Source organism: Puma concolor, chromosome A3 (assembly GCF_028749965.1).
Source record: "Puma concolor isolate L17-30 chromosome A3, mPumCon1.1.hap2, whole genome shotgun sequence".
Lineage (NCBI taxonomy): Eukaryota > Metazoa > Chordata > Mammalia > Carnivora > Felidae > Puma > Puma concolor.
Window position 1 is genome coordinate 94387795 of NC_141669.1, and position 10797 is coordinate 94398591.

General features: G+C 40.4%; 1 long non-coding RNA gene across 1 annotated transcript; it reads right to left on the reverse strand.

Moving 5' to 3' along the window:
* Positions 1 to 959: 959 nt before the first annotated feature.
* Positions 960 to 8935, reverse strand: LOC147582608 (uncharacterized). Its single transcript, XR_015248756.1, has 2 exons — positions 8865 to 8935; positions 960 to 1248 (listed from the first exon to the last, which is right to left on the reverse strand). It is a non-coding gene; the product is annotated as an uncharacterized LOC147582608 (long non-coding RNA).
* Between the last annotated feature and the right edge of the window lie 1862 nt (positions 8936 to 10797).

The window sequence follows — 10797 nt, forward strand, 5'->3', positions numbered from 1 at the left end:
GCTATTGACTAAGAACTGAATTTTTAATTTTGTTCACCTTTCATTTGTTTAAATTAAAATGTGGTTGTGTGTTGAACACTGTTAGGTTTAGATAAATCACAATTCATCCCCTCTCCCATTGAGATTACATTAGCAAAAAAGCAGGTGAGGAGAACATGGCCAGTAGATAGACAACCAATTGTGTCTGCCCTAATTTACCATTATTAGGTTTATGTCTTAAATCTTATTTTGTCACTTTTATTTGTAACAAAAACAACAAAGAAGGCAACACTTTAAATACCTTAAGTTCTAGAACACTGTACTCTACTGTATTCCCAGAAACAGCCGAGCTAAGCCACAGTACCACAGGAAAGAGGTGATGAGGGGCTTGCTTTTCCATCCCACCTCCAGCTGAATCATAGGCAATCTGTTAAATGTTGACTGGGGAGAAATACCTGATCTGTGTGCAACCAAACAGTCATTCTCAACATGAGAACATAGGTATGGTAGGATGTTGGAGAGCTCAAAACAATCATGAATTAGAGGATTATAACTTCTTTTAACAGTATTTGTTTCAGTGAAACTTGTACATGTGTGAGGCTCTGATTGTTTAGTGAGTGTTGGCTTCATCTTTGTCTCTCTTGCCTATCGGGATCACCGATTCGTGCTATGGATCGTGTGTGACCATTTCTAGCAGTGATACCAATGAGGGATGAGGATGAGCACTCCCCCGATACCCATAAGGACAAACTACCAGCTTTCATTGTTACCACCTTGTCAGAATCTCTGTGTGGGCCATCAAGGTTCAGTAATAGCTGGAATTACTCCTCCAGTCTAGAAGAATAGCATGTGAGGCAGGTTGGGCTCCTGAAAACAGGTACTGAGACAGAGTTTTGAAAGTAAATTGTTAACAGGGGTCAACACTTGTGAAGGAAAGGGAGCAAAAACAAGATGGGGCAGAGGAAACAGTCAAACTGTGGTACAGGCATGACAAATCTTGATCATCATGATGGGGACCACCCGTTGTCATGCATAAAGCAGAAATTGCCAGACTTGTATTCTCTTTTTTCACTTTGAGAGGGACTGGAGTTCCAGCAAGTCTGCCATCTGCAGCTGAGGCAAAGCCTGAAGGTGCTGGCAGCTGGGTGCCGCCACCATGCCCATAACTCCACAACTGGAAACAAGTTCTGCTTTGAAGGTGAGTCTGGGCAGCACATCAGTGTGTCTGCAACACATGGCTAGATAAGTCCTTGTAGGCATCTCAGGAATCTGTAAGCACAAAACATCAATTTTCTGAATAGTTAATGAAGTTATATTATTGGTTGATTTTCACACATTTGACCAAAGTGCCCACTCTTCTAGGTAGGTCTGGAGTCCACTGTATATTAGCATAGACAGCAGTCAAGTCTGAGGCTCGATTTGTTGTTGTTGTTGTTGTTGTTGTTGTTGTTGTTGTTTTAATTTCTGATGTGATTTTTTTGGCTGCATTCATGTTCCATGTTGTAAATTTGAACACTGAATGGACAAAATGGCATATTGAATTAACTGTTTTTGTCCATTCTACTTTCAGGAACCCTTTGAGGACCTGTGACCCAAATTTTGAAGGTCTTTTTTTCAATTATACTTTTCCCTGGGCTGTTTTTTTGTATGCACATACCATATTCTCTCAGCTGAGAGCAACTGTCTTCTTTGAAAGCCATATTAATTATAATAAGTGTATGATGATTTTCCAAATGCACAGTAAAATAGCTTTTTATTCACCAAAATGTTGTGAGAAAAATTTACTGGTAGCTATGCCCTTATAAAGAAGCATTCAATCAATAAGAACACCTCACGAATGCTCACTGGGAAGAAGTGTAGCTCTAATGTCTCCCCTTGACTTCCGCTGTGCAAAGCTCTCTTGTGTTTTATTACATTTTAATCCTGCAGCAGCTTACAGGGTTGGAAAACTAGAAAGAACAACCTCATCTTACAGATTAGATGTCTCCCTCAAAGCAATTGAGTGGCTATCAAAGACCACCCCACCCAAAAATTACACAGCAGTCTCTCATTTCAAGTTGTCCTAATAAATCAAAGACTGCATATGTGCATTTGTAGGACACATTCATCCATATTAAAATCTGTGCCTGCTGGCCCCAGTGGATTTGTTTGCCAGGAACTATGATCATAAACAATAAAAAAGAATTGGGAAATGAGGAAATCTGGGGAAGCATTGTTTATGGAGTGCCCAATGCAAAATGTAGTGGATTCTCTGCATGTCTCATATAACTAAGTCTTCCTTCACCAGGACCAAGAGATGGAGAACCACTATACCCATTCCACAGATGAAGAGATCAGAACTTCAATCAGTTATCAAAAGTGGTGGAACCAGCAGTTCAACTCCTTAATGTCTGACTTCAAACTTCTGGCATTCTCCTGATCCCTCTCCCCCTCCCTGCCCATCTCTCCCCCTCTCCTGTCCTCACCACTGCAACTGCTTTTGTCCTTGGAAGAATAAGTGTTATTATCTCAAAGAATTCTAGTATTCTGCAACTCCCCTGAGTGTTGTTGTTATTATTATTAATAAATAAAGAGATATAAGAGAACATAAGGGAAATTGTCTTGGATGCACTAAACTCAAAATTAGAAGTTTTCCCCCAATATTCCATTTCAGAAGAAAAGAAAATAAACTTTCCAAATGGGTTCCAGTTGTAACTAAAAGTCATCTAGAATTTTATCCCAAACTTTTGAACTATTTCAGACCTTGGTACCCTTCAAAGCCCTCAGGTTTGTGATGTGCCCATTAATTCCCTATGAGGTAGTTATGTCCTCAAGTTGGGGGGGTAGTGTGGCAAGAATCCCACTGTAACTTTGACAAATCTGATCTCATTCATCATCATCTCTGCTTCAGCTACCATCTGACAACTCACCGGTCTCTAGGCACAGATACATGCTCTAGATCTGGAACCCTTCACTGTATTCACTGTAATGAGAAAATGCGCCAATATTTCGATGATGGTAGGATCTGGGTTTCTCAATGTTAAAGGTTAGTTCACCCGTTTCAGAAACTCAGAGTCTGTCCAAATAAAAAGAAAAAATGTAACATCAGCTGGTGGCTTCTTGCAACTTTTATTTTATCTAGAAAGAATTAATAGTAGTAGAAAGGAAGGGTGCCTGGGTGGCTTCAGTTGGTTGAGCATCTGACTTCAACTCAGGTCATAATCTCATGGTTTTTGAGTTTGAGTCCCACATCAGGCTCTGTGCTAACAACTTGGAGCCTGGAGCCTGATTTGGATTATGTGTCTCCCTCTCTCTGCCCCTCACCTGCTCTCTCTCTGCCTCTCTCTCTCTCTCTAAAAATAATTTAAAAAAAAAAATTTTCAAAAATTAGAAAAATAGCAGAATTTGGGAGGTCCAGGCTAAGGTGGGATCCAGAAGCATGGACTCTGCAGCCAGACTGGATTCATCCCCATCTCCCACCCACACTAGCTGGACCATGGATATGTTACTTAACCTCTCTTGGCCTCAGTTTTTTTTAAGCTTTAAAATAGGGGTAGCTCCTACATCAGAGTCTTATCATGAGGAGCCAGAACTTGAATCTATGTCAGGCTATATAAAATGTTTGTTAAACTATTATAGATGATAGATAGATAGATAGATAGATAGATATACAGTTATAGATATAAGGAGAGAGAGAAATAGAAAATATATTGGGGGGGAAGAAAGGAGTACACAACTTACAAATGCAAGTTATGACCTTGATAAAGGCAAAGATTTCTTAACAGGACACAAAGAGCAGTAAGCATGAAGAAAACTTGTAAAAACTGGACTACGTCAAAATTAAGAACTTCTGTTTTCTGGAAAGCATCACTATGAGATTGAAAAGGCAAGTCATAAAGCAGGAGAGGTTATTATAGTATATATGCCTGACAGAGGACTTGCCAGAATATATAAAGAATACCTACAAATCAATAAGAAAAAGCTGCAAAACCCAATAGAAAAATGGTCAAGAGACTTGAACTGACATTTCACAAAAGAAAACTCCCAAATGGTTAACAAGCATATGAAAAGATTCTCAACATAATTATTCATGAGGTAAATGCAAATTAAAACCACAACATGATAGCAATGGATATCAACCAGGATGGTTTGAATGACTAACTGAAAAAGGCAGAGCATACCGACGTGTTGGCAAGTATGAAGAGTAACTGAAACACCAATGTTTTTTGAGAACTGTAGGTAGAGAGACACCATTCAGAAAATAATGAGGCATTTACGACCCAAAAAAAGAGTTAAAATGGCTACTGTCTGACCACCCACTGGATAGAACCAAGTTTCTTTTTTTCTTTTCTCTTGCTTTTTTTTTTTTTTTTTAAGAGAGCGTGCAAGCACACACACAAGCAAGAGAAGGGTAGAAAGAAGGAGAGACAGAATTCCAAGCAGGCTCTACACCATCAGCACAGAGCTCAATGCAAGGCTCAAATTCAAAATTGTGAAATCATGACCTGAACTGAGATCAAGAGTCAAACACTTAACCAACTGTGTCATCCAGGCATCCCAAAGCAAGTTTATATTTGAAATGTGAATATAATAATTATCAGGGCCTATAAAATAACTACATGGTGAGTCATGCAAAAATCTACAATGTCTACACAATATGAATAATGATTCTCTCACCCCATTCCTGTGCTAGAATAACCAGTTGCTTACCTCCTGCTTCATCTTCAACCCTTTTGAAAATGCACAGAAATAGCAGGTTGGTATTTCATTAAGATGTAAAAGGAATAGAAAGGCTGGATGCAATATAGTGGTTGTAAAGTAGAGATTTCTGATTGACCTTCAGTGAGCAGGCAGTTATCTAAGAAAAGTGACCTCAGATCCCTATCAGATGATTCTTCTATGTAGAGGCCATCTTGTACGGTGCTCCATTTTTGTGTTACCAGTTCCACTCAAGAAACAAGATCCTGCATGATAAAGTGCTTTTGAAACTTTGAGAAACTAAGCTGTTTTTAGAGGCATTCAAGATAGACTTGTGTTAGACTGAATTGTGTTTTGTGGGCTCATGGTGCTTTCTTGCTCTGTGTAGTTTGGGTCCTCTGAGAAAGAATATGAGATTGGACATGAAGGAGATTCGTTGGAGAATTTCTTATGAGATTAGATGCGAGGTAGTCAGGGAGATAGGGACTGGGGAGATGGGGCTTCAGACTGAAATTCTGTGAAAGTCTTAGCTGGGGTAACTGGGAGTCCCCAAGCAGAGGTTACTAATACAGAGCCCCACATTGGCAAGAAGGGGCTGGTTCTAGCAGCCTTGCTATGTTCAGCCATTGGTTGTGACCAATGTGGGGAAAGCACAGCCTCAGCATAACTATGATGGTGGATCTGAAGGTGTGGCACCTTGCACTTCAATCAACTGCTTCTTAGAGCAGATTCCTTCCAACGAAGAACTCGGTGGTGCCCCTCCATGGCTGACACACTTTTTGTTTCCTAATGAAAGCTGAATAATGTAGCAATAATAACAGTAATAGGAACTAATATTTTGAATACTTATCATATGCCAGATACTTTTCTAAGTACCTTACATATTGACAACTCATAAACTAGGAATGGAGGGGAAGGGGAAAGTGGGTGATGGGCATTTAGGAGGGCACCTGTTGGGATGAGCACTGGGTGTTGTATGGAAATCAATTTGACAATAAATTCCATATTTAAAAAAAAAGGAATGGAGGGGAAGGAGTTAACTATTCTGATGACCTTACATATGCAAAACAATGTTCCAGGTACTTTATCTGTGCACTCTTGTTGTAAGGTTCAAGAAATGTTGGTTTAAACACCAGTCTTACCATTAATTTACTGTTTCATCTTGAATGTGCCCTCAGAGACCTCTAGATCTCTGTTAAAAAATATCTTAGAGATTCTTATTGCATGCTTTTCAGTTCCTTTGCAATTTGTAATTGTATCTTCGCTTATTTATCTGTGATGCCTATCTAATGAGGATGAAGAATTTGCCTGTTTTACTTATCAGAATAAGGGTTTGCACAGTGAATATCCGTAAGTCATAAATAAATATGAGTTAAATCAGTGAATAAATTTTCATAGTCTACTCTCTGTCAGTTACCCAGAGAATCTCATTTCCATCACCCTACAAATAAAATATCTATGGGTTTTTTTTGTGTGTGTTATAAACATTTGTATGTCTATAAGTACTTAATTATTTAATTTGTGGTAAAAGTTCAAAAAAACAAAATTATGGCATCAATGTAATGAATAAGCTTTGTTGTAAAATCTCAATAAATCTGAATATTCTAATTTCCACTTTTGATCTTATTCCCCCTGCTCCCCCCGCACAAGATAACACACACAGTCTGCTGAGACACTAAATCACACGACCCCTGAGTATGGTGACCACAAATCTCAGAATTTCTGGAGCAGGATCAATTCCCAATATTCTTTCTATTGTCTTTTTTCTGGGCAGATATACTCACAAATCATAAACAAAACATTCTTTAGCAGACCGGTTCCCAATTTTTGATTCAGAAAATATGGTCACCAGATTCTCAAAACTTCTGGAAGCTTTTCTTAGGAATTGTTTAGGGGAACTTTGGGTTTGTGGTGAACAGTTTTCCTGAAAATAAATCTAAGTGTCACAATACCTATTTCCATGTGTCAACAGCCTATTCTCTTAAACCTTTGAGGGTCTCTGTGCCTCCTGCTTGACCCTTTCCTACTTTCCTACCTGCTCACCTCCTTGACCCACCAGGCTCCCATCCTTCACCTTGCTTTGAGGAGTTAGTCTTCCCTAACCCTCCTCTGTGGCACCAGTAATCAAAAGAGTGTTCTATGACTTCACATGGTTTGAAACTCTTTTTCATAGAACTAGTGGGAGAAAGGTTTATGCTAGATTTTAAAGGCTGTCTTAAATTATATTCTCCGAGACGCAGACCTTGAGACAAAAGGCTTTCTTTGGGAGATAATCCCAAGCAGTATTGGACAGAATGTGGGATTAAAGAAATGAGACAGGAGAGGGATGGAAGCCAATAGGTGGAGATGGTAAATAAGCAGATTACCTCTATGGGCAACTGGGGCTCCGTACCCTGGAAGAGGGTATGGAATCCTCTGGAAGAGGGTGTAGAACATGCTTCTGTGTCATCCCACTGAGGGGCAAAGGAGTTACATCTTTAATCCACCAATTCCTATCTGAGATGGGTTGTGAGTTGGTCCTGGGGTTTTTTTTCACCCCCTAAATGCCAGTCTGCACCAACCCCAGGCAAGCAAAGTATGCTCCTGTGGGTCAATAAAGTCCTTGAACAATGAACCCAGTGTGCTTTCAGTAAGAAGCCCTTGGAATACATGAACAGGGAACCATCAGGGTCTGCCACAAAGACTAGAGGCACCTGAGAGCTGGGTGTGATGAACTTCTGTCTGAACTAATTCTCAGACTGAAAACTTATGTCTCAGGCTCATCCAGTTTGATCTTAACTAATGTAGCCCCTTAGCCCACACTAGCTATTCCTCACAGAGCTTTTTCTCTGATCTAGAAAGCAACTCCTTGCCTTGGTTCATTCACGGAGCCTTATGCTAATAAGGAAGAGCTCAGGAAACAGAGCACATAAGCAAAGAGTGGATTTCCATTGTGACTGGACCATATGTGTCTGCTATGGTAGAGGTGGTCTGGGATGTCACCACAACTGTGTATCATGTGCTGGACAATTGCTTTTCAACATTTATTGGATGTGACAATGTACTAGGTGTGGTCCTAGCCCAGGGGACTTAAAATCTAAATAAACCTCTAACTGTCTTTGATGTATGGTATTTTCCTTTCCTTTCATTCGGTGGTTCTTGGCAGCAGGTGCTGACATTTTTATTATTCACACATATGTCTCCAGGATACCATCTCACCAGAACACTTCAAATTTATGCAGGAACTTTCTTCCAAGGAGGCCAAAGCTCTTCTAAATAAACCATCTCTATCATCACGGGATTTTAAATGCAAGAAAATCTCCATGTGAAGGAAAAGAGGGGAAAACATGTTTCCCTCATGTCATACCTAGAGAAAGCAAGGACCACCGTGGGATGTGGCTTTCACAAAGGCTCTTTGCTACATGGGAGCAAGAAGCCTCAGTCTTTACATCTATAAAATAGGGAAGATAACAATAAGACCAACCATATATACGTCTGTGAGAGGAATAAATAAGACAGCTCATGTGCCTGATACAAGACCAGGACATACTGCATGTGAATCATAATCATAACACCACAGAGATTCAAGTCTTAACATGCAGCCTCTCCTTAATGTGCAACTCGCCATAACATCTGGGTAAAATAGGAAAAATGAATTCAAGGACTGGTCCCAGTGTCTGCCATAATGGGAACCACAACATGTACCCTGAGCCTCATTTTTATCATGATGATGATGTCCCCCTTACATCCTTTTTTCAGAGTACTTTGATGAAGCTTGGAGAAAATGGTACCTTTTGTGGTAGATGGGGTTGCGGTTTACAATCCTTCACTCCCCCATTTGCCATACAATTTGGTGGCCCATCCATCAATAATGGGATTGGCCATGTAACTAGATTTGTCCAGCAGGATCCTGGCAGAAGTAACACATGCCAAGGCCATAACATGCTGCATAGTTTGATTCGGACTCTTGTGGGATAGACCCAAGTAGAGAGGAGTACCACCTCTTACCACCACCTACCCTCCCATCTGGAGCACACTAGGGTTAACAGTGGAGTTACAAAAACAACCATAGTTCACATTCATTAAGCTCTTACTGTGTACCCAGGCACTGCTGTCAGCTTTTGACACCGTTTAACTCATATAATTAACAACAACCTTAGGAGCAGGTACTATTGTTACCCCAATTTTCATATACAGCAACAAAAGCCCATGGAGGACAAGTTACTTACCCAAGTTCTTCCAAAAGCAATGAGGTTGCAGCTTAAAACTATGTGATCTGACTGCAGGGCCCAACTGTTGACCATTACACAGTACACAGAACATGGAAGTTAGGAAAACAAAGGACAGAGAACTCTAGAGCACAAACTCATCTGGGTGCCATGTGCCATTATGATAGGGTGCTTCAGCTGCAAAGTGAATGCAGATCTGAGCTCAAATCCTGACTCAGCTTTTCATCAGCCGTGTGGTCTTGGGCAGATGTAAATGTCTCTGGGCCTCTATTTCCTCACCTCTAAAATGGGATAGTATCAGTCCCTGACTGCTAGAGCTACTGTAAAGATTGAATGAGTCCGAGCCTATCCAGGGCTAACACTGAGCATTGAGCAATGTTAGTGTCCCTTACAGCAGCCAGGCTTGATCACTGTAGAACCCTGAGCATCTCTTTTGTAAGAGTGAAGTGGTTAGGAAAAGTGACAGAAGCCCTGATGACAAATTTTCCCACGTCTGTGCTTAGCCCTGGAGCAGGTCTGACAAAGACAGAGCAGTCTTTCGCCCTGTTGCTGAAAAAACAGATTCTTCCTCAGATGGGAATGTATAGAGCTCAGGTGTTAGATTTTGGTTTATGTTTTTAGATCAGCATCCAAAGGTCTGGGCAACTGATGTCATTCCCCTCTCACTTACCCAGGAGTCTAGAAAACCCAAGGATTCCAGGTAGGGGAGAGTGGCACAGGGCCAAGGGCACATCAGCATTGCTGCCAGAGACAGAATGGGTGGCCTCAGCTCTGAGACCAGCTGCTGCCTGATGACACCAGCTTTCTGAAAAGTTAAAAAATATCGTCAACTTTAGTGCCAACTTCCAAAGGGGCACATCCATCCTCTCTCAATCTTCTAACCATCTCCTTATCTTTGCTGGCAAGATCCATTTAACACATCTCCATACATCCATTTAACACACTGTTTATTATAAGAATGAATTTGTGTCAGTACTCCAGGCACTTAAAAGCTTTAAACATGGACTTGGAGTCTCTGAAAGTATCTGAAAGTCTTTCCAATGACTTAGAAGGCTGAAGGGCTTCTCCACAAGGCACCAAGGAATACGAGATGCTGAGTTCAGATTTTAAACGGCTTGTAAATTAGGCCATAACTGCACAGCCAACTTTGAAATATTGTACGTCACCCCTGTGCCCTTCCTGAGGTCGCTAACTAGAGGTGACATGGGAAAGCAGGGCAGAGTCTATAAATTATTATTAACTCTTTGATTTTACTGTGAGTTTCTAAGACAACAAAGTGGAAGCTCAATATCTAGAAAGAGGGCTTTGACTTGCTTGCCAGTGTGTGAACCCTTTGGCTCTAGTTCATCAAAAAGCCTATAAAAAACCTCCATGAACACACTTCAACCATTGCCTTGTACTCCTCTAATGAACACAGAAACATTCATGGCAAAGTATGATTTATAGGGGAAGGAATTCCAGTAACTGTCATTCCATCTTTTCTGTAATAAGGCCTCATGGCTGACAACTTTAGAAAACACTGTAGGGGTAGGGTGCACCAGCAAGGCAGACCACTTCTGAGGGAGAGCCGCCTCAAGATTGTCCAGTCCATCTACAGAGATTTTATTTACAAAAACAACCCACAGAAGACCAGGAGATATGTACAACATCACACGGCTCCTGCTTTTTAATATGCCATTCTTTCAAATCAATAAAGCCAGTTTTATTGAGTGGGGTCTAATGACCCACACATTTTTTAAGTGAAGAGATCTTTTTTATAAAAAAAAATGAAAAAGAAAGAAAAAAAACACACAAACTAACTTCAGATGGTGAGTTTGACCTCAACTGGTCTTAAACTACAAAAAAAAAAATAGAAAAGAAAAGAAAAGCTTAATTTTTTTCCATCTAAAGTTTAATAAAAATCATCTTTCCATTATTTCTGTGGCAGTGTCTA